Here is a 25,641-nt window from a genome sequence, read left to right as displayed (position 1 = left end):
GAAAAGTTCATATGGCATGCTCTAAAAAGAGAAAATTTCTTCAAGCAAAGTTCTTACCTCCCCCAGGACATTGCCCTAGATAATGTCCTGGGGGAGGTAGAAAAACACAAAGGGCACCATGTGACAATATAAAATATTAGTATAATTGAGTAAGGCTCTATTGCATTCAAATATTTATTGTCCTGTAGATAAACTTTTCTCATTTAGTGGTATTCCTGCTGAGCCAACACGCATGTAGACACGACTTACTCTTACTTCCTCTTATGTCTCTTTAAGAAGGAGGCTCATAACCTGCAGGCTCTTGGAAGCCATTGAGAAAAACATAATTAAACTCCAGACTTAAGTGCCCAAGGCAGGTAGAAATCAAAGCAGGCACATTGATAAAAGTAAAAAACATTTCATGCAGAAATAAATCCTGGGAAGCTTTAGATGCCACGCACGACAACATAAAAGAACCAGAATAGATGTCTCCTTAAATAATCTAAGAATTGTTAAAGAACACAAGTTTATAAAACTGGCTTTACAAGGCTTAGAATCACATTGCACTGAAACAATCAAAAATCTTTAAGGATCTGTAAAAATCTTTCTGCACGATGATCTTGTATGATAGAAAAGTTATGAGTAAAAGAAGACATGAGGAAAAGAAAGAAGGGGGATTATTATTATATTATTTTTTTTCCCACCTCTCCTGAGTAGGGAGTCGTGTGTGGCGGGGCAAGCCGTGCTATCGATCTCTGTTATTCCACATCAACGGAAAACAAAAACCTTGAACTGTACAGGCTGTCCCACCTTTCACGTCTCCCTCACCATCGTTCCTCACTTATTGATCAGATGTCTGCTGGTTAATTAAGACATGACCGCTACCGGCTGGCTGCGCGGTCAGAGCTGCACATCTGCAGGGCTGCAATGGGGCCTGGGAATGAGAGGCAGCTAATCCATAAGTGCTAATGTACTATTTCTCTCAAAATATCCTGAATCTTTCCTGATGTATACATGAGAGGTAATCAAAGGCAATTTAGATACAAAAGAATAGTTTTAGATAAGATATGAAATATTTTACTAATATTATATGTCCCCCAATGTTCCTCTCGAGCTATAGACAAACTATGCATCCCCCTCTCCCAATGGGAATCCTGAGCTCATAAAAAGTACTGTCTCACACTGTATCTTACACTTAAAGAGTCTATCTACATTGTAAATGTAGCTCCTTCACAGTGCATTGGACGAGCATCGCACCACGCTGTACCACATTTGGAAGATCTTAAAGTGCTCATATTATGCTTTTTGGCTTGGTTATATACTGTATCTTTTTGTGCACATTATAGGTTTACAAAGTGACAAAGCCCAAAGTCCACCCCAAAGGCACTTCTCCAACAGAAAACACTGTTCATAAACTGCTCCAAACAGCTCTATTGTAGTCCAGCCTTTACTTCTTTGACGAACGTGCGTCACTTTGTAACACGTTATAATGCTTGCGTAGCTGCTAGCATGGCACGCCCTCATACTCTGCTTCTGACTGGCTAGTAGTCCTTACCTAGCTACTGCGCATGTGCGACTCCCAAGAAAGATGCAGAGCTGTATATTAACGAAGTAGAACTACTTCACTACTGTACTAAAAAGCTGTATCTGTACTCTACTGGAGTATTATTTTTTTCTCCTACTTCCACTTTTACTTGAATACATATTTTCGATGAATGAAATACTTTTACTCCGATAAATTTTTCATGTGCTGCATCGTTACTCGTTACTGTTGTGAATTTCTCACGCTACGGAGACTGTGTAGGTTACGGTGTGTGTAGTTACGGCTACGTTAGTTACGGCTATGTTAGTTACGTAAGATAATTATATATATAAGAAATCTCCGAGATCGCCTCGCGTTTCTTTTCATTACGGCGATCACCTGTTCAGAAGTCAGAGACAATGCTAACTTTCCACTACATCACACATTTTATTTCAGTATTTGTTAATAAGTGATTAATAACCCACTGTTATATCAGATAATAGTAGTTATAACAGCTGTGACATTAATGTACCTTTTTGGGTTTATTTCAGAAACTTCCTTCATATCCAGCAATGTACAGCTTGTGACTGCCTGCAGGGGCGTAGCTCAAAATTCTGGGCACTGTAGGAAGGCATTTTCTATGGGCCCCTCCTTGCATCCACAGCTATTAATTCTAGCATCTTTTTGGGCCCTCCTCACATGATGGCCCTGGGTACTCAGTACCCTTTTTCCCCCCAGTCCGATGCCCCTGACTGCCTGTAATGCGCCGTCTTAATACCAAGTAAAAAGTTGAACTCCAACAATATGATATTCAAAAACTGACTGCTTTCTTTAATAACTACATAACACAATACTTGTACTTTTACTTTTAGTAATTGAGTAGTACATTTTAAAATAAACTACTTGCAATACTTAAGTACAAAAAATGTTGAATACTTTAGTACTTCCACTTAAGTGGGGTGCTTAAAGAGCAATTCTACTTCTACTCAAGTCACTTTTTTGATAGAGCATTTGTACTTTTACTCAAGTATGGGTCTCTAGTACTTTATACACCTCTGCAAAGATGGAATAGAAGTGAGATGCCTCACTCGGTAACTAAAACAGTGAGTTCAACACACAGGGTGAAAAGAGGAGTTGCAACAATGTGCAGTACAACAAAATATGGTGTTTTTTGAAAATGAAACCATGTAAACCTATTCTGATATAACCTAAATACAATTATGAACCTGAAAATGAGCATAATTTGAGCACTTTAACCCCTGAGGATATTTACAATATGCCTTTCAACTGTCGAAAGTAAAGAATGATGGACTGTATAATGTGTCAGGATATTTTCCTCCCTCATTTAAACTACTGACATTTAAATACCCTTCTATTCTGAAAAAATAGCCTTCCTTACTATGTTTTTGTGTCTTTCTCCCTCTTTCTCTCTAGAGCTTGCCACTTATAAATGGCAGGACAGGATACAGCATGAGGAAATACATTGATATTTTGCTATAAAGGATGTTGTTGAGTAGCTTGATGAAATTTGTTGTTGATTTTTAGCTCAGTGGGTGGAAATGATTTCATATATTTTTTACTGTTGCAAAGTAGACTATGGCAAATATGGCAGAGCGTCCACAGTTGCACAGCATGTAGCTGGGTTTTTAACCCAGCCATGTTTCATCTTTTTCCTCCCTTAGTATTTTTACATTCAAAAAGGTTTTTGAACCCAGATTCACCCTCATCTTTGAGCAATTTCTGTGTGCCTTTTGGGATATTTGCTGCCTCAGATGGATGCTTTTTGTTTTGATGCCTGATGAACACTGTGTCAAAGCCTGCTGTTTATGTGAATCAGCCATTGGCAAAGTTAAATTGTTGATCCACTATTGGCATTTTAAATCATTTCCTGACAGTTACCAGATTGACTTCATGGTTAGGTCGTGCAGAATAATAAGCAGTACAAATTCTGAATTTCACAGACTTTTAAATAGCTAACGAGCAAGTCAGTAACGATTATTAAGGCAGTTTATGGAAATGTGGGGGTTTTAAAGGTAGAAGGAGTTTACATTCTACAAATACCAAGGGGGTAAACCAGCCTCCTCAAAGCGTACCTCCTATGGAGCCATTTTGTTGCTAACAAACCATCACCCGCTGTTTGCATCCCATTGACTGCCATTCATTTTGGCGCCACTTTGACAGCGAATAACTTTACATGTGAAGCGTTTAAAGACTCTATTTGTCCATTGTTTATTTCTAAAGAAACTCGACAATGTAAAAAAGGCTCCATTACCTTGTATCTCACCTTATGGCTCCGTAGCAGGCATTTTTGTAAAAATAGGCTAACAATTGTGTCATAACCATGCGACTTACTGTCGCATAGTAGAGGAATTACCGTATAGTGCAGGAGAAGCTCGCAGGCAGTTTTGACTTACATAGCTGTTTAAGTTTAATTACTAATGTTAACTAGCATTTTAGTTAGCAATAATTAGCCTGTGCCTATGTTATCTCCTAACATACTACACTAGGGTGACCAGATTTCCTGGAGCTAAAACCGGGACACTTTGCGCGTGACCGTAGTGTGTTTGTGCACGCACACGCTTTTTAACGTGAACATGTGCCAGCCCTGTTCAGACACAGACACAGACAGTAACTTCATTATTTTGATCCTAGGCTCCTCGTCTAATAATAAGTGTTTTTTCCTTTGAAATTAACAAAATTGCAGTAACAGCCTTTTTCAGTTTAGTGTGAGATTTATGTTGAGATTTTTTCTAAAAAAGATTTTTTTAAGTGTTATTTATTCCAATAACAGCAAAGTAATTAAAATGATTTATTGAAAATTTTGAGCATTAAACACTTAATTTCTTGCATTCTGGTGAATTTTTATGCACCTATTTCTACCTTTTTCTGAATCAATGTATGCTGCAAATATCTTTATTTAAAGAAAAACAGATTACAATCCAAATATAAAAACATAATGGAATATATTGCAGTAAGGCTGTCAGGCATTCTGTATTGCTTTCAACTATTTATTCTCCTTTCTAATTATATCTGAGTCAGCACACATGTACCCTAGGCATCATTTACTCTTACCTCCTGTTTTGCGTCTTTTGTTGGTTCAAGTAACCTCCTTAATGTGCATATGACAATTATTCACCTCAATGATACATTCATTCATTTTAATTTATTAATAAACCCCTGGACTGTAATATTTCAGATGTTTGAGCAAGATTTACTTCTCTTGTCCAAAACTTTGTGCACATTCAAAGTATATAAACACAGTAGTATTCTCTGTGATTTGGAGGAGTCGTGATATTTTGAGAAAAATAAAGTGATAATAGGCTATTACAAGAATAAAATCACAAGCTATATTTCAGAAAATAATCTATACCTGCACCATAATCTGCTGTGCATTACGTGGTATCTCTGCTGATACGGTAGATCTCAGACCTTCTGACAGACACAGAGCCCCGTTTGGGTCTCTGGTCTGTGAATAAGACAAATTGTTTAGCTATGGAAGTGGCTGTACGCTGCTCTACGTCGGAGGTGGAAACCCGAAACTAAAGAAATACACGGAGCACAAACGCAACACATCTGCCGCAGCATGATCACAGCTGAGCGCGTCCATGAACCTGAAGCTGCGCTGCATTTTACAGAGAGTGGACACTAAGAGACGCACAGGTCTGCTTCAGAGCTCCGTGTGTCTGAGTCTGAACCGTGGACTGGAAACGTCACGTCACGGGAACTTCAACCTAAATCATTAGTATTGCGCTCCTAAACTTTGTGTTGATGGCATCACTGTATAAGACTGATTTGGCTACGATTCCTCCGAAAACTTCACCCGGCTTTCACAGCTTTCCTCACGGAGAGACGGTTGCTAGGTGATAGCAACAAATACAGCATGGTCGGACCCCGCACGTAGCTGCCCGTTCTATTCCCCTCGGAAAAATAAACTGGACAAAGTTACATTTGGGGCTACACTCAAAACATTCGGGGCTGAAGACACGGCAAAATCGGCTGACGCCGCTCCTGGTGTAAACCGGGACATTTTAGCGTTCCGACAGGCTTTTGTCGGGACTTGGGACAAGCAATTAAAAATCGGGACTGTCCCGGTCAAACCGGGACGTCTGGTCACCCTAACCTACGCTCTTTGTCTCTGCAAGATTGGGAATGATTGAGATTTCTCTTGGTACAGCTACCAGAAGACTTACAACTTTCAGACAGGTTGCTCACTTCACATCTACGTCGTCAAGCTCAGTTGGAGGCTACGTAGTAACGCTCAGCCATCACCGGAGAAGTGCTTCTAATAGACTTCACTGGTCTCCCTGGAAATCTACGGCGTCACATTGTCCATTTATTTAACTGTGTATGACAAATACGCACGTTGAATCTCAAAACGATGTGCACCGTTTTGCTACAGTTTCCTGGTTGAACGACAGATTTCCTCAGAACGGCTTTGAGATATGTTTTTTTTTCTCATTTGTTGGGTGTGTCTCTTGTTTATTGGCTGTGTCACAGGTGATACCCAATCAGCAGAGACGTGTATGTGAAAAAAGGCAGAGCGCTTGCGCACAGAACAGGGTGTTCAACCAAGGGGGTAAGCTTCGCTTCAGAATGCAGAACCTCCGATGGCGCCATTTTGTTGCTACGAAGCGATCACCTCTTGTTAGCATTACACTGACCGTCATTTTTTGTTTACGTCACTTGACTGCGAATAACTTTACATCTGAAGTGTTTAAAGCATGCGCGGAGTTTGCGGGGGGGCAGGAGGAGCACTGCCCCCCCTAGTAGCTGAAATGGGTAATTGCATTGTTTCAAAAATGTGTGGAATAATTACTTCTGACATAACCAGATATTTTATAAATACAAAACACAAAACAACTAAATGGGGATAGGTAATACATCTGATTTCATATAGGCCTACTGCTTTAGTAAAAATAATATTTTTTCAGGGCTCTGCCTCTCATCTGAGACCATTGTCGACGCATATGCAGGACGCAAAAAACTATAATTTGTTGCACTAGTCGGGACATCTTACCGTGCCAACGTTGCCTAAATGCCATGTATATACATTTGCTGTCAGCTTACTAATTGATTGCGCGTTTTGTGTAGATTTGGACTTTTATACGTTTTATTCCACTTTGTTTAAACGGCGAAGTTCACCTCGTTCACCTGTTTGGAGCTGACTGGTGAATGTGACGCTTGTATAGGCCTTGCTGGATACACCGGGACTCTGTTTGTGGATCTACTGATCGCTGTGGATTACTTTTTTTCATGTCATTGGATCACGGCAAAATACTGATCTTTTTTCTTAACGTGTTTTAACGTTTTATGGTGCGATTGCGCTTGGTTTCTGCGTTTGGAGAGGAATCTCAACAGACTGTAGGTCCAACACTGATTGTTCACTGTTAACCTACATGTTAGTTGAATTGAAGTGTCGGGGCATTCTGCCACCGTCTGTCTATTGTGATCCAACACAGCCGTGCCCACGGGCGTCAGTTTGGTTTGAAATGTGCTGGGGACAGAGACGCATTCGGAGGTACATTTCCAGAAGTGCTGGGTACAATGACGCATACATTTATTTTCTCTTTCGCGCAGGTCAGGTTTAATGTACGTAAACAATGATCAATGATTACCAAATTTCTCTCTAATATTGCTCCTCATAACCACGGAAAGCTGTCAAAAAATAGAACCCAAAGTCCAATTATTATGGACGTTATCTGACATTTAGCGTTTCTGCTTCACATTTTCAGCAGGGCAGCGGTGCGGCTGTTGGTTGACTCCCCACGGTTCTCATGGGCTTTATAAGTCCTAACATGAAAAAGCTTAACGTGGTTTAATATACCTAAACAACGATCAATCATCACCACATTTCTGGTTAGATTTTTTGACAGTTTTCAGTGGTTATGAGGAGCAATATGAGAGAAATTTGGTAATCAATGATCATTGTTTAGGTACAAGCTTTTTCCTCGCCATAGCCTGTCAAGTTCTTTTGACAGGCATAAGTGTTCATTACAAGATATGGCCATGATAAATTCGGTGGTCGTTGTTGAGGTACATTAAACCACGTTAAGCTTTTTCACGTTAAGCAGAACAGGCAGCGTTGTGAACAGAGAAGCGTGCAGCCTGCGCAGCAGCAGAGCGGCTGTGTCTGTGAATGCCCTGTGGGGACAGAGATTGTTGTGGATTTTTTGCATCTGTCGATCAAGTATTATATGTGTTATGGACTTCTTTTTTTAAACTAAATTGAGGTTTTAAATTGTTACAATGTAATTTCAAATCTGCTTAAAAAAATAAACATATGTTTATTGTTTGTTTTGTCCATATGTGCTCGTGCTGTGTTCCCCAGGTCTCAGTTGCTACAATGAGTTTTTTTTTTTGCCCCCCCTGGCTCGAATGTCAAACTCCGCCTATGGTTTAAAGACTCTATTTGTCCATTGTTTATTTCTAAAGAAACACGACAATGTATAAAAGGCTCCATTACCTTGTATCTCAAGTTATGGCTCCGTAGCAGACGCTTTTATAAAAATAAGCTAACGATTGTGTCATAACCAAGTGACTTACTGTCGCATAGTAGAGGAATTACCGTATAGTACAGGAGAAGCTCGCAGGCACTTTCAACTCACATTAGCTGTTTAGGTTTAATTACTAATGTTAACAAGCATGTTAGTTAGCAATAATTAGCCTGTGCTTATGTTATCTCCTTACATATACCTACACTCTCCGTCTCTGTAAGATTGGAAATGATTGAGATTTCTCTCGGCACAGCTACCAGAAGACTTACAACTTTCAGACACGTTGCTCACGTTGTCTCTGTCAGTTGGAGGCTGCGCAGTAAAGCAAGAGATCACCGGAAAAGTGCTTCTAATAGCCTTCACTGGTCTCCGTCCAGAGCAACGGGGTCTATTGGTCCATTATATATATGTCAATGTGTTCAACGCACCCCCACTTCAGTTTAAAAAAAACTTGTTGCTACGTTTTGTCGGGGCTGAATGTGGCCCTGGTTGAAGTTGTGAACAGCTTTTAGACCATTCAGTGCGATATGATAAATGGAAAATGTAATTGCACTGTTAAAACAGTAAATAATGTGAGAAAAAAAACTAAAATTAGATACAGTAATACAAATAATACAAACTTTTTGGTGGTTCTTTTATGGGTATGGTTCATGACCTAAGCATTTCTAAATATGGCTATCCATATTGTTTACTGAAGAGGATATCTTGCATTGTCCATTATTTAAAGGTGACCTGCCATACAAAACCATTTTTACTTGTATTTTTTAAAATATGTTAGGTCCATATGTGTTTGTGTTATGTCTTGAATGTGAAAATTAACTGCTACCTCTTTTGTCAGCTCTAGCCACTGAAAAGAAATAAGCAGATAAATCAGGCCAATTACAAAAGCTGGTCAGTCTGACATCATATTGCCTGAGCTCATTACTATTCATTAGCTCGCCCAGTTGGGCTGGGTAAAGGATTCTGACAGCGAGGCTCTAATTGGCTAGCTGTTAGCCAATCAGATTCAAACAGCTTAGCTTGTTGAATATTAATGAGAACTGGCAGAAATCAAGGTTAGTCTTCCTGTAGGCTTTCTATACCACACTAGAATGGCTTGAAACAAGGTAACAAATAAACCATTTTTTCCACAAATCTTTTTACAGAGTCCATGGTAGAACTTCAGACATTACCACAAAGTAATGAATTACGTGTGGCAGGGCACCTTTAAAATTTTTTAAATAAGACTAGTTGGGAAGAGATACATTTATATAACTGACAGCCAGAGTAAACACAGTTTTTAATACTGGACTGGAATCTACCTTTAAATGGCTACATTGTAGTCTTGCCCTTCACATAACATATAACAGTATCAGCTAACACAAACTGCACACACCCACCAACACATGCACACAAAAACTCACTGCCTGTTATCCAGCCTCTCACATATAGTAAGTATACACTCACACATACATGCCTCCAATCCTCCAAGCCTGTGCCCTGTGAACCATGACAGCTGTAGTCAGCTTGATTGACAGAGTTTGAAAGTCAGATTCCAAGTGCAGGTTCACATGACCCCCAGCGTTACTCTGCTTACCTCCGTAAGGCTCTCTCCGGCTCTGGCAACGCCTTCTAACTTATCTTCCACCAGATGTCTGTCACATGCTGCGATGTTTTCTGCCAGTCATCTCCCAGTCTCCAGCGTTTAATTAGTGCTCATTAAGGCCCAGGCTTTCTTTGTAAATAATATATGGAGAGAAATTACATCAACATAAGCTGTCTCTGGTGGGCAGGAACCCATGAATAGTAAAATCATCATCAACATGTCCTTTTGCTACACTTATTGTATGATCAAGCTTTACAAGCAGTGCTACAGACAAGGTTGCTGTGGCTTCATGAGTTCAAATGGTGTATACATGTGTTTATGTGTGTGTCTGTGTGTTTGTACTTTCACCCTTTACACAGTAATAGGTAAGCACATGCAGTATGCACCACTTGCATGCTTCTTCACACACACACACACACACACACACACACACACACACACACACACACATACACACACACACACACACACACACACACACACACACACACACACACACACACACACACACACACACTTTCTTCACGGCTTCCTCCTTGTCTCAGTGGCTTACATCACACATGAATGAGACGGACCTCCTTGAGCTTGGGTGGGTAGACATTACCATACAGTATGCCTACATCAATGCACAACCTCAATAATAGGCCCTGTCATTGAAATAAATCACAGTCTTTTAGTGGCAGTGGCCCAAGCCACGTGAATTTAAATTTAATTTTGCCTCGGCAGAAAATTGGAGCAGGGGGAATTAACTTGTGATCCATTCCTAATATTTCTCCAACAATTTGGGCAGCCCTGGCGTAGCTACTTTATATTTGGATTGAGGACGCAAACAATTTGCTTGAGATGTATAACATTACACCCCAAAGAATGACAAAATTGGCCACAGCACAGCGCGATGAAAACAAGCCTAATCGGACTCTTCAATTTCACGGTGACATAGCTTGGTGTAATGAGGTAACTCTGTGACTCCCTTCCTCGAGAAAGAGTTCAATGCCATGCAAAATGCAAAAGGAGTCAATGTAAAGTAACGCATCAAACTCATTATGTTGGATATGCCTTGTGCCTGCTCAAATTATTGTTGTTGATGTTAGGACCTTAAGTTTTTTCTTTCCTTATCTCTGGAACGATGTGTTATGGAGTTTTCTACTGTAAAGGCATTTGCCTTATGCTAGTTAATTAACTGTTATGAACCTTTTACCTTCAGGGCCACTTTTATAAACATTTAACTGTGTTATGTTATGCAAGCTGTATTATTTCTTTGAATGTCCATTAATTTTGTTTATTCCAAAAGAGTAAACCACATAAAAAATGTTTTTCTTTAAATACAAGAAAATACCCAGTTTAGCACCTTTCAACAAATTCAGGACACAAACAAAACACAGGATTTTAGAAATACTGAGGTCATGAGTCAAATTCCCTCCCACATTCATATTTCATTTATTCAGTTAATTGTTATATTGTATTTATCTGTAAATATTTATAATAAGGTCTAAGGTCTAAATGCTGTTTCTAAACCATATCCAAACTTAAAAGTACAATATGTAATTTTCTGTCGCTAGGGGTCTCTCAATCAAAACAATGGATGGTAAACAAGGAGTTTTGATGACGTTGGGAAGTTGCGTGGAATTCTGCGAATTGTACTTTTATTGTTAAACACCATCGCTGATTAGAATGCATTTGTTTACAGATGAGTTTAACATTACCCATTCAAGTTTTACTCAAGTTACGTTTAGTAATGTTTATTCATGTCATTCTAATAAAATAGCTACAGTTTCCCCAACATAATTACATTTTTCTTGATTCGATTTATATTAGCTGACCAGTTAGTGAGCAAGCAAGCTAACATTAGCCAGCAGCTAAAACCACTATATTACAATATATTTCACATGTCAATGTCACCTTTTGGATGTTTTCAACACCGGGGTGAAAGGGGTTTGTTGTAACGTTACTCAACGACGCTGAGAGATGGGTGTGGGTGGGGATGGCTGGCATAATCTCCGGGGCAGCGAGGACGTCCGATAGCCGTTGTTGTGCAGAGGATGCACCTGCCCGGAATTATCTCTACCTTGACTTCTTTCGTAATCTTAATTAGTCGTTTTGGTGCCTAACCCACCTTTTGTTGGGTAAATTTAACTGTAAAAACAGCTAAATGCAAAGGGGGGAGAATTTTGGCAGAGAGGAGATTTTCGGCACAAACACCGGTAATGTTAACGGAGATGTAACGTACGGATGGCCGCTGTTCTGACTCGGATGCCTGGGTCTGATATGGTCCGTTTCCCGACGGTTCATTAAACTGCCGTTAGTGTGGAGTTAAGTGCTGGCCAGGCTTGGATTGCTGTAGCCTAATGATAGTGGCTGGCTGCTAGCTGGCCGGGGGCTGACTGTAGATGTGTCCCCCGGGGCTGTTGTCAGCTCTCATCCCGACAAGTCTCTTAGCGCCAGCAGAGTGAGGCAGACAGACCGGGGTGTGCTAGCTGGCTAAATTAGCATTAGATTAGTCTCATAGACATCTATCCATACAGCTAACGTTACTGGTGAACATTTTCATGGGTTAGCACAGTGCTGTTAACCGTGGACAAAACAATCATACTAAAAATAACTTTGAGCGTGTTGAATGATGTTGTAACCTTATAATGTTACCCAACAAGCATTAGCAACTTGTCAACCAGCACATTGTAGTATCGTTAGGTCTCTGCTGTATTACTGTGTTGCAAAGTGGCATGTGTAGCCCACCTATCCCCAGTTTAGTCACGGGAGGGCCTTGATTTTGTATCAGTTAATGTAATTCACAGTAAAGAATACCTAAAGCAATGTCATACTATTTCTCCTTTACCTATTTACCTTTTAAATGTCTTGAGTTCCTTTTGCCATCTTAAATCATCTGTAATAACTATTATTAGACTTAGTTTACTTAACCCACTTAAAAGAATGCCCTGAAATGGCTTTTAAAGAATTAGCATATGGCAATGAGATATAAGTAACACATACACTAACCTTTAGCACCTTAGCTTAAAAACCTTTAGTAAAGGAAATGACCAAACATCACATTGTATTCACTTTTAGAGACAGTTAACGTCCAATATTTTCTTTTGAAAATGACAAAATATATAAAATGAAATTACATCAGTTACAACAGTCTCCTTTAAACTGTTTTTCTCTTTCCCTTCAATAATTTGAGTTACAGCAAAAAATAATATACAATTACTATATAATCACAATAATTATTCCCTTTAACTGTAAACACCAAGTCTCACGGCAGTTTGTGATGGCATCACGAAAAGAAATCTATTAGATTGTGATACCATCACGATATTTTGAAGATTTTCGTGATCGGGTCATGTTTTTTAAACTATGTATTTCAATGGGAAGCATCTTTCGTGATCACACCACAATTCTTTCTGCCAGTTGGGCTGCAGCAGAGAAGCTGTATACAGCTTTGCTATTATTGGAATATTTAGCTCAATAACCGCTGTTTTAATCAACATTTATTCACGACATCTTATCATGGTTTATATGTATTTCTTTTAATGTTATTATTTCGGTCTTATTGCCACGGAAGCTGGAATGCTTTGTTGTTTATCTGTGAAAGATTGCTGCATGTTGTACGTGAGAATTTATACAATAAGAATACCAATAATTAAAACATTGTGTTTTATGTTGCAGAAAAATACTAGGCCTATATAGAAAAAATTACAGTTCCGTGTTTAGAAATACAGCCTAATGGCTTGTTTGACAAATGTGCATTTGTTTTGACTTGTAGGCTTACTGTTGTGAATAACTAAAAATTAACTATTTAGGCCTACAAAGAGAAGCATTTTTTATTTTATTTTCCATGCATCGTTATTTAAAAACACAATTTTCTAATTATGCGGTTGATGAATGTTATAGCAAAGACTAAAGGGAAAAAAAACATGAGCATATTTATGTGTGGGACTTTGTGTGATTTAACATCACACTGCATTATTAGTTTTTTTAAATAAATGACTTTTTTGAAATAACAATTTATGGTAAGCCTAACATTATTATATTCAGAAGAGGATCCTCATATCAATCACGTGGTTACAGCTTGTAGCCATCCTAACCTTTGTAGCCTTTACTGAGAGACTACCTTTTCAAAATTAAAATTCAGGAAATTAAAAGGATAAGCAGATTGTTGCCAAGGTTTTTGTTCACAGAGTACGATGTATATAGCTTTGTTTGTGTATGTGTACATACACAACATGTGTTTTGGCATTTTTGGCACATTTCTACCTCAGCCTATACTGCACACAGACACAAGTACTTTTGCATATTCTGCTAAAATAGAGACCTGTGAAGCCATGCCAACAATCTCATTCAAACATTTCACAAACTGAGGAAAGGGATGTGACATGGGTCAGAGGGTATCAGAGGTCATAAATGATGAACCAATCTATCAGCTCTGCTCCTATAGGCCCCGTGGGGTTCATATGGACAACACCTTTGGCTGGAAGGCCTGTGTTCAAAGCGTGTGTTATCATTTAGAGCAGACACTCACGGTGAATCAGAGGGTTTACACAAGGTTGCATTACAGAGCTTTTTATTATGCCAGAAAGCATGGCAATATCTTAAACATCTCTTTTAAAGCTTGCTTGTCAGGGGACTGTCATGAAGGGTTGTGTAGAGGAATAGAAACCAGTCTCTCCAGGCACTCACAGAGAATATGGTCTGATCCATCTTTATTCTCCATGCCATCATCTGGCAGAAGAAATAGGTTACTCCAATGTAAAGTAAAACTATAGCCCTAATTTGGACCTACCTCAATTATAACTTTAAATAATGTTGCTTGAGGCTGCAGGGATTTTGAAATAGCTTCATGATATAGGGTTGTGTGTTGCTCTTGTCACTGATGAGCAATAGATTGTGGCTATGTGATGTGCTTCAGTCTGTCTACATATCACTTTGTTCATGTTGATTTTTTATTGTAAGTATACTGTATGTCAGCTGTATGATAAAACAATATGTCAAGTGTTATGTGTGAAGCATTTGAACTCAATGCAAATATTCCGCTGGGGACAATAAAGTATTGCCTGCAAAGTTGTCTCCATGATATGTAAAAATTAAAACGTTGTCGTAGGACTATAGCAAACACATTGTTGGAAAGGTCTCAACCTTGACAGTCACATATGTCAGTCTGAAGAGGATACATTCCTCCTACTTTGAAATATTGACCACTGAACCTTGAATCCACTACATGTTTGAAGGCTTGTCATTTAGCAACAGAAGTTTCTATACACATAAGACCAGCTGTTATAGAAAGCTCTGGACCTTAGCTGTCGTGTAGCTATGGTCTCCAAAGTTTACCCACTGTAAGCACTGTCAAATATGGTAATAAGCTATTTTCACCTGTTTAACGATTTGATTTTTAAAATCTGATGACACCAGTGTGTTCCCCATCCCAAAAAACCCACTACACTACTCTAAACTGCCAACTTCTACTTATGAGAAATATACCAATATATTTACAAACTACAACTTCCACTAGAGACGCGCCACGGGAACCTGTTATAAAGCTATTGTACTTGTAGTTCTTCCGGGGTGGGTGGCTGGATTTGTTCGACTCCTGTGTTTCTGCTGTCTGCCATGAATGGGCTTCATTCCATTTCAGATTGCCGCCGCCGGCCGGCCGACCGGGCAAACAGTACATGAGACAAATACATGAAACTGTATTTTATTATTATTGTTATCTTTATTGTTTAAATCCTCAAATACAACATTAGACAAAAACATCAATATTACAAATATTATGTATTTGTATCTTTCCTAACCACCAAGGGGTAATTATTACATCACTTCCGGAGTCTTCAGCTGATTTTTTTAAACGTTATTACGGTGTATAACTTATTGGAACAAAACTGAGCAACGTGTTGTTGCTGGTGACAAAACCACTGATTAAATATGTACATTGAAGCGATACTGGCATTAAAGACCCGCTGATCGCTGTCCAATTCTCTGATATGAATGCTCGCATTGCATTGTGGGATATCGGCTTTGAATGCACCCAGCTCGGCTCATATCGTAGCCTACTGTTCTGTCTTATTTACTGTAATATTTCACCGGTAATAAGACCGAAATAATATTATTAAAATAAAGAAATGCATACCATGATAACATCTAAATAAATGTTGATAGATGTAGCGTTATAGTTTTAAAAAATATCAACCATGATAAGATGTCGTGAATAAATGTTGATTAAAACATCGGTTATTGAGCTACAAATACCAATAATATCAAAGCTGTATACAGCTTCTCTGCTGCAGTCCAATTGGCAGAAAGAATCGTGCTGTGATCACAAAAGATGCTTCCCATTGAAATACATTAGTTTAAAAAAATGTCTTTTCGTGATGCCATCACAAACTGCTGTGAGACTGGGTTGTAAACACACACCTTAAATCAGGTTACATTAAGTTCAAGTTCACACTAAACTCAGTGGGCCCACACACACACACAGGCCGTCATATATTAAAACCCTTATAGGTCAAAGCCAGTTTTACCCATATTTGGTTCGCCTGGTCTCCTTGTGTAATAATGCTTGTATAATCTCAACCCTGTAATGCACAATCAAGTTATATATACTTGTTAAATTAAATACTTGGGCAAAGTCTCAAAAAAATATCACTGTCTTCCAGACCAAATTACTGAGCTTCTGGAAGGGCTTCAAAGACACCAAACATATTGCCTGAAAGCTGGAGCTAAGGCTAACATTATACAGCTAAAAACAAGACGTGACGCTGGGTTGAAAGGTTGCGGAGCGAAACAGAGATTTGTGATTTAATTTTTGGATTCATAATTTGGATTTATTAGATACAAAGACACTGTAATTCCATGATGGATTAAGAAAGCTTCTGGATGAAAAAAAAGTAAGTCTCTACACTGTATTGATCTAGAGAAATTAAATAAGACATATGAAGCACGTGTTTCTGTCGCAGGTGACAGCGCTGACATGGTCGGGTTTAAAATACGGAGTGTCTATTTGCACCCCCGGTACGAATAGCCTCGGCCACACAGCTGAGCTATTTACACCCTGTGACGTAACAACAAAAAAACTTTGCTTGCGTGCACCGAAATCATGGCGGACGTTCATCTTCCATGACCGCAGAAACTGGCATATTAGGGAAGTTTTGTCTCTAAAGTTTATAACAATTGAATTTCTAGTGGAAAATGGATACTACAGTTGCGCTTTCTGTCTTCAGTGAAAGCATACAACCGTTAGTGTTAGTTAGTACCTATTTTTTTGTATACAGTATGGTTACCTAGCAACCGAGGCTTGAAGAAACCAAGTGGTAAACAGTTGTTCAGCATACTGAAAGAACTGCTAGATGAGTGGTTAGTATGCTTACCTTTGGTATGGGAGTTTGGAGTTCAATTCCTCTGGGTGGTGAACTTATTTTTTTAAATTTGGATTGGATAATTTGCATGCAATTGCGCAAGTCAATTTTTTTTTTTGCAGGGTGGTAGGGGAAGACTCATGAATATGCCTGCTCTGGTTGGGTTGGTTAGGTTTAGGCAAGAGGAGTGGGATTGGTTATGGTTAGGGTAAGAATGTCAGGGCGATAATATTCCAAAAAGGTGTAATACATGAGTAGTATGGGTAACTGTGTGTAAATATATGCCAAGGTACTGTAAATGCACAGGGGTGCAAAGAGCATACTTTGATATTTGTACCAGACGGGGTATTAATAGAACACATTGCTGTGTGCACCGGCGGGGTACTAATAGCATTCATTTCTAATTGCACCAGGGTACGAATAGCACTGCTAATGCACCAGGGTACAAATAGCATACACTTCTAATTGTACCAGGGGTGCAAATAGCATACACTTCTAATTGCACCAGGGTACAAATAGCATACTGCTAATTGTACCAGGGGTACAAATAGCATACACTTCTAATTGTACCAGGGTACAAATAGCATACTGCTAATTGTACCAGGGGTGCAAATAGCATACACTTCTAATTGTACCAGTGGTGCAAATAGCATACACTGCTAATTGTACCAGGGGTGCAAATAGCCTCACCCTTTAAAATATCAAACCCTGTTGCAGGCCTGTTGCAACGCTTGAGAGTAAATAGAGAAGTCTACTGTATTTTCGTTCACTTCACTCAAAAAAAGCAAATAAATTAAAGCGTGGTACCTTGGTTAAAAGTTCAGAGTCCAGTCTGCACGTGTACCCCTCTCTGGTGAAGAATGGGATGGCAAGAAGTTGTCTGAAGCTTTTTACCCGTCTCTCGGTCTCTGCTGAAGAATGGGATAATGCAGGTGTCCAAAACTGGTATGCTCTCATCTGATGAATCTTCAGGTTTCCTCATTGAAAACGCTGGACTGGAGCCAATAGGGTTAGGTGGGTTAGCAATGGTGGCTAAAAGTCCATTTCCTTTGCTAATGAATGCTAACAACATACACTCAGTGGCTAATGAGCTAGCAGTACATGTGAATAAGTAGAAATATATCTAGCTGCTCGGAGAAGATATGTAGACTGAATGAGTGTAACTCAAATGAGTATAACTTTCTGCGACACTGTATGATTTACAATTACTCTCAAACGTATAATTTGGGTTCCCGTGTTTGACGGAAGTTAGCGTAACTAGAGGGGTCAAAAGTTGTGACAAGCGAAACAAAACATCCCATGTCAGAAATAGAATTACAGATTTTTCTGGGTTTGAACATTGTTGGAAACATTTAGGATAGTGTAATTACACAACTCATCAAAATATATAACATAGGTATAGTCGTTTTTAGACATTTTAATGCAGAAATGTTACATATTGTACCTTTAAAGCTGGAGTGTGGAACTTTCGTCTCCCCTCTCTGGTAGTGAGAGTAATTACACAAACACTGTTGACGTGCTTAGGAAAAGCAGTGGGATTCATAATAATGCAGCGTCGCTGTGGTCTCTCACCTCGTATACTAACATACCGTGTAACCAATCAGAGAGCAAGAATAAGCAGCTACTTTGTCAAGCACTTTAAATGAGTGAGCAAGGTTGGTTGACGGCACTTTTTGTGCTCATTTAATGACGTTGCTGTGGAGTTCTCATTCTGAGCACAAATAACCTGTATTGGCATCCTTTCGGTGCGCCAGCATGATAATGTCATATAATAAAATTGGAAGCTTAGAATCTTCTATGCGTCAGGCGAGCAACTCCATTTAAGTGAATACTGAAATTTTTTTTTAGTATTTCGAGTACAGCCCCTTTAAATCTATTTAGGCAAAAACACAAAACGTGTTGGTTTTTTTAAACGTAGACTGGCCATGCAATCCAAAGTGCTTTACATAGGGCATAACCAAGGCATTAAGACAATATTTTAAAAGAGCAACAAAAAATAGGATCAAATTTAATTGAATAAAAAACTGTGGCAAACAAAAAGGGTTTAGGCCTCCTTTTCCAGGAAATCTGAGAGGTCTGGATAACCATCACATAGCAGCTGACCAGTATTCAAATTGACCATGATAATTATTGCTTTTTCTGTTTTCTGTTTTATCTTTGTTTAGCTAGAGGAAATATTGCCATTTCCTACAGGACAGTAAGAGACAAGATCCCACAACTACTGTAGTAAAAATCATGGAATTGGATGGATTTTTAAAATAGATTCTCCTATCTTGGTCCTTGTGTAGCTTAAATGTATCAGTGTTCCTTCCTCTTATCTTAAAGACATCAAACAGCCTCTTTTTCATGTTAGGTGTTGGCAGAGTATTCTCTAAAACTTTCAGCAAGGCCAAAGTTTCCACCTCAACAGCCTTGATCTCTCCATATCTGTCAGAGCTATCACTGGTCAGCACATGTGAAGCTCTCAAAGTGTCTTGTCGGGTAAAGTTTCAGGAAACCTCAGTATGTATTTATACAGCATGGAGGCACATTACAGGTTCTGACCATGGGCAAATTGTATGAGGGAACAGGTGAGATATAGAGCTGAGGGAGACTGGTCTTGCTCAGTCAGTCTTAGCAGTCAGAGTAGCGGTCATGGTATGGAAATAGAATGGAAAAAGGGGCTTTCCAGTCTAAAATTCTGCCCAGACATTTTATAAAATTCTCAATAACTAATATCTGCATACAGTACACATTTGCAGGCTTTAAGCAATGGCTTAGGAAAAGTCTTTTTTTTAAGAAAACATTTTGTAGAATGATACTAGAAAATATGCAATTCTTATTATCTTCATTTTGCTTATCTTCATAGCAGTGGGGAATAATGTACAGAAAGACATTTAACTATCAGCCCTTCATCAGTGTGTTACCTGGCCCTGTGAGCCTCAGGATGTATACCCTACCACAGGTGCAAACAATCAATAAGGTCACCCACACCATTGCCTCCACAAAGTGAAAGAGAATCCAAGTTGAACTATAGGGACCAAGACGAAATACCAGGCACATATAGTATTGTCTGTTAGTCAGCGTCAGCAACTATTCACATACAATATTCTCAGATTGGGTACCTGGGTAGCTCACCTGGTAGAGCGCGCACCCATATACCAAGGCTCAGTCCTTGATGCAGCACCTGTGGGTTCAATTCCTATCTGTGGCTCTTTGCTGCATGTCATTCCCCTTCTCTCTCCCCTTTCATGTCTAAGTTTTCCTGTCACAAATAAAGGCCTAAAATGCCAAACAAAATAAAAATGTATTTATTTATTTTTTAAGTGCAAAAAACAGAGAGTGCAGACTTTATCTCATAAGCATAATATCAATGTGTAGTTAGGACCTACACTGAAATGCTGTTGAAGCGATGGTTAAAAAAACCAAGGCATCAAAGCAACTTCTCATCTAAACTTAGCCCAGTTATAATCGAAACATCAAACAATGCTTATATTCTCCTTTAATGCCAATGGTCTGCACACATGTATTAATAACAACACACAGGTGTTTATAGTTATTCCTATTAATTGGACCTCAGGCTGAAGTTGGCAAAGCTATGCTAACCCTAACCCAACAGGACTTTTTTACAGCAGTCACTTTGTCTTGTTAAAGTGTGAAATGCCCCAGTGTAGCTAATGACATTAATGATAGCTCTGTTCTATTCAAGTGTCCCACAATACAAGGACACTAAAACTAACACAGCAAAATAATATTCAGCACAGTTTGCTATTTACACCTGTGCTTTTCCTATTGTTACATGTCAAAAATGTCTTCTGTGAAAAAAGCCTGTACAAATACAAACCTTTACAGGTAGGCCTACTACAGGAGAGTAAGTGACCTTGAGAGGTCTAACTAGGAAACTAATTATGTTATTAATAACACTTGTGTGGATGGACTTGTAGGGCATGTAAGACAATCTGAAGGAAGATATCAGCTAAAATCAATCCACTTTGATACAGCTTTCAAAGCCATATTATTCCCTATATTCTTTATGCAGATTTTCAAATAATGATGTCTACTTGCAGGCACCAGTTAACAGGACATAACTAATCACTTCTAACTTTAATTCTGCTACATTCTTAATCTGCTTTTTAGACTATTAGACTCGTATTATGGCTTTCATAACTGTGATTTCTCCCTTTTCAAACATTTGTATTGTTTGACACTGAGTTCAATGTAATGTATCAGCTGTTAATTTGTCTGAGAGGTAATGCGACAAATGCAAGTCATATCATATTCTTAGTCTTCCACAATTACCTCAGGGCTGCATCCTTTACATGTATAACAAAGATTATTATACTTTGGCAAAATTGTAGTTTATTCCATTAAAAGTTTGATAACTGTAAATGTGGCCAAGACCAGAACAAATATTTTACAGAAATGAGCAAAACTTACACTTTATGAAATCAGTGGCCTTAATGTGAGAGTTGGATTTTTCTTGGAAGTCTCTGTAGGGTTTAACTTTAAAGCAAAAAATTAGGGGCCCTATCTTGCACCCAGCGCAGTGCAAAGCCGGACACAAGTGTGTTTGCTGGTTTAAGACCAACGCAGTTGTCAATCCAGTTCCCATCCAGCGCCCAATTCGTTTAAACCGCAAATGCACCTGTGCCCATCTGTGCGCCCATGGGCGTGCTGGTTTTACATGGAGGTGTGTTCAGGTGCATATTGCTATCTTGAGGCACCAGAAAGTGATCACGCCACTGACCAACAAAAACCTGGTCTAAAGTCAATAACGCAGCATTTAATTGTTATTTTAACGCCAGCTTCACCTCATGGAGTTTTGGTGCCATCGTGCCATATATGATCTGCTTGCGCGCTTTCACTTCACACACAAACAGATTAGTTTTGTCTCCTGAAAATCTTTCCACCATCATAATAGCAATGCACCAAGGTACAAACATGCCTGGCATGACACTGATTGGTTTATTGCATGTTACACCCAAAACACACTTATGATTAATTAAGACACTAAGTACAACCCTTTTGAACCATGCGCCTGTCACACAGACCCTTTTTTCCGCCGTTAAACTAGCAAAAGGGGATTCGTACACGCCCTAAACGCACCTGCACCAGGCGCTTCACGCCATGCGCTTGGATCATTAAAATAGGGCCCGAAGTATTCATTATCTGTCAATTGAGGCTCTTCTTCTTTGAGGTTCCTATTTAACGAGTTATGTTCTCCTCTCTAGTCTTGAATCAGAGATGCTACAGTAGAAGCTGTCATAAGGAAGAAAAGCTGTGTTAGACATAGTGAGCTTGTCAACACAGTGCCAAGCAGCCAGGAAAAATCAAGGTTAGGCAGGAGACACAGGGCACTGCTGCTGTCTACTCCAGAATATCAACATAAACTAGCCCCTCGCCTCACCTTCACTTCAAAGATTTGTCCTTTGTTACATTTACCATGCCAATTCGCAGGTCACAATTTAGTATCATATTATTCATCAGGTGCAGCATAAATCAAATGCAGAACATTATAGTGTCTTCTTTTTTTCAATATGAGGATTAAGGAAGGTCATTTAGGACTAAGAAGATCGTGCCAACATTCATAATTATATGAAGCCTCAAGTCTTCCCTGTTAAATGTAAAAGCTATGGTCCATACAAAAAACAAAATCAAATTATATTTTCTTACTTACCTAGAATGGGATTTACCATTGCAGATAGTTTTGATTTTATTTGCCCATGTCTGGAGATATGGTTCCTCCATACCAGTTCAAAGAAGGTAAAGGCAATTTCATTTGTAGTGTTCACAGCACTGAGAGATTTAATGTATACAATTTAACAGAGGCAATGTGGTTAAGACTTGGTGGCCTCCGTGCCTCTGTGCCTGCATTCATTTCCAGCGGGATGTCAGGATCAGTGGTGTCCTTTTTCTCGAGACTTGGCTGGATCCTGGAAGTGCCATTTAACCAGGTGACTCTTTTTCTGTGTGCCAATCTCATGGCCACATTCTGCTTTATGATGAATCATGGTTTAAGGTGCTGATGGGATTACATTTCACTGGATTTGTACCTTGTTAGATTTCATGTGACAAATACAAATTGATTGATTGATTGATTTGTTGATGTCCTTGTTACTATTGCCCCAATAACAACTGTTGACAACACATAGATAATAATTGGGATTTTTCTCTGGACAAAGATATTGCTGAACAAATAAAATCTAAAGTATTTTTATAGTTAACTACAGCGATATGAAAATATGCTTTTTGTGATTTTAATGATCTGATCCTTTAAGTAGTGTCTAGTAATGATTCCTAATACCCATTACTTGCGCACACATACACCTAAACAAAAAAGGCATTCATAACATTTTTCTTTGCATCCTTTCCAAGAGCATTTGACCACGCCGGCGGAAGACATACAATTGAGGAAGGAGGGACAAAGACGCTTGATGATCTCTAGTGTCTCCTAAGGGAGGGTCACTTGTTTGTATAATGGATAACACCAATTGTTATTGGGCTGTACAATGGCTAAAAGGTCATTAAAACTTTATGAGTATTCATAATGGTGCCGGTTGAAAAGGCTGGACGTACAGGGGATCTCTTCTCTCTTGTGGCCCAAACCGGGGACATAAAAACTCTCTGATTTCAATATGACAATGCCAGCGGCAAAAGCATCACATCCCAGAGCTCCACTGAGCGCACATCCTCTACTCTATCAGCGTGCTACGTGCACCAGTTGGGCCCGATGATCCAGATTTTGCTGGTTTTTAATTAAGTGGAAGGTCAAATCGCATTGCTCTTGACTTCAGGGAGCTGCTGCTGTCTGCATGGCAGAAGAGCTACACATAGTCATTAATTTTATGGAGAAGGGACTTTAATTGATTAAAAAGTTAAGGACTATAGGGAATGTGGGGTGAAAGGCACTAGCATTTAGTTGCTGTGACTGCGAGCTGGTATTCAGTCACATCCATTATGGCTGCTAATGTTGTCAGACAGCATTTAACCTAAGGAAAGATGGTGATTTTCTTTTACAGAAAGAAGTTGTTTTCAACGTTAATGTTGCTGTACCTGTGGAAATCCATGTTACTGCAAATGATGGTGCAAACTGTAAACTGGTTTGAACTGAAAGGTTTGCATGGTCATAAGGTTTATGGAAATTCCTGCATGGTCGCGGAAGATTTTAGTGAGTGTGTACTTTGAGTCATTAAAACAGTCAACATCCTTCTGTAAAATTTCAAAAATTGCAGTAATACTTTTACATACTAATTCGGGTGTTCCTAATGCTTGTGCTATTTTAGGCACTCCTGTTACCAGGGAGCACCCCTCATCACAGAAAGTATTACTCACAATTCCCCTTAAAAAATAGGGATTTTTACTTACATTCCCAATTAACTTTAATTATCCCAATTTTGCCTTTTGGGGCAACACCCTTTTAAACCCCCTTTCTAAATAACTAAACAGTTATTGAATAATTGTTAACAGTTTAACATTTAACATATACATATATAATGTTGTATGTTTAAATACAGTTACAGTTTTATGTACACAAACAGGTAATACATGCTTTAAAACACTGTAATGTATATGAATATCTTACTATTTTTATAAAACACTGTTTATATAAAAATATGTATGCATAATAATTTAGTAAATGATGATTATACACTATAAAATTGCAATGAGCTGTTACAAAGATATCTTTCATTCAAATACATATCTTTTTATAAATACATTTTTACAATACAATAGTTGTGTTCTAATGTTATAAATAATTAGTATTTGTTTGTAGTATAGTACCATACATAGTACCATAGTACATGGCTATTACTATAGACTTTATTCACTGACGTTTTACTGCTACTTATCAGCTATACAGAACAGGCTACAGTTTCCTTTGTTTCCCGCAGCTATCTATCATTAATGTGAGATGTCATAGTAAGGCCAGGAAGTCAATTAGAATGGATGTATTTCTGACTGCTGCTGTCATTTCTCAGTCTCATGTTCACTGCTGATAGTAGGCAACAGTTACCCGGCTCCCCAGTCTCAAACAGGAGAAATCTTCCCCTCGGAAGCACTTCGTAAAAACAAACAGCCATGATGTGAAACCATGAGCCGCCCAAACCCCTGGGGACAGGTAGTGTGTCCGATCTACCCAATGTTCCCCACCTCCCCCAACTGTTTCTGTATCACCCCCCCGATCTCCCAAGAAGCTGAGGTCACTAGTTGTAACCTTTTACCCTCTAAGGAGTAAAATCAAATACAGAGTATTATATTTGGAATACACGTGGAATATGAAACTGTAAAATCCCATGTGACAACAAACAGCCTGGTCTGCCTCTGACAGGGCTCTTCACTGGGAGTAAACAACACTCTCACTACAATAAAAAAGGTTATATTCTGAGAACATAATACATAATTTATAATGCTCATTCAGGTTGTTAGAAACACAAAAGTGAGACTGCAACCCACTTGTTTTTGTTTTTTTCACAAGCTTGAAAATACAAGCATGCTTGTTCTATGTGGTCAAAAGAGGGGGTGGATTTGATTGGGTGTTGAAAGCCGTCAGGCCTTCTCTCCTCTCCGGTCACAAGTATCTGTCAGCTCTGCTAGAGTTCTGTCTAATAAACTAGCTCGGTCGACCAGTAGGGTTTCCTGCCTGAAGGCTCCTTTGCCGAATAACAGAGTAACTTTGAAGAGTAAGAAAAAAGAGAATTCTCAGGCTACACGGCTTCTCGTTATGCTATCATCTCT

The 25,641-nt window shown here is 39.0% G+C and overlaps 1 protein-coding gene across 4 annotated transcripts in view; it reads left to right on the top strand.

Annotated features, from left to right (window-relative positions):
* LOC114564999 (netrin-G1) overlaps positions 1–25,641 on the top strand; it is a 93,440-nt gene that overhangs the window by 48,220 nt on the left and 19,579 nt on the right. The window lies entirely within an intron of this gene.

This window comes from Perca flavescens, chromosome 12, assembly GCF_004354835.1.
Source record: "Perca flavescens isolate YP-PL-M2 chromosome 12, PFLA_1.0, whole genome shotgun sequence".
Taxonomy (NCBI): domain Eukaryota; kingdom Metazoa; phylum Chordata; class Actinopteri; order Perciformes; family Percidae; genus Perca; species Perca flavescens.
Note: the sequence above shows the minus strand (reverse complement) of the source record. Positions and strands in the feature narration are given on the sequence as shown.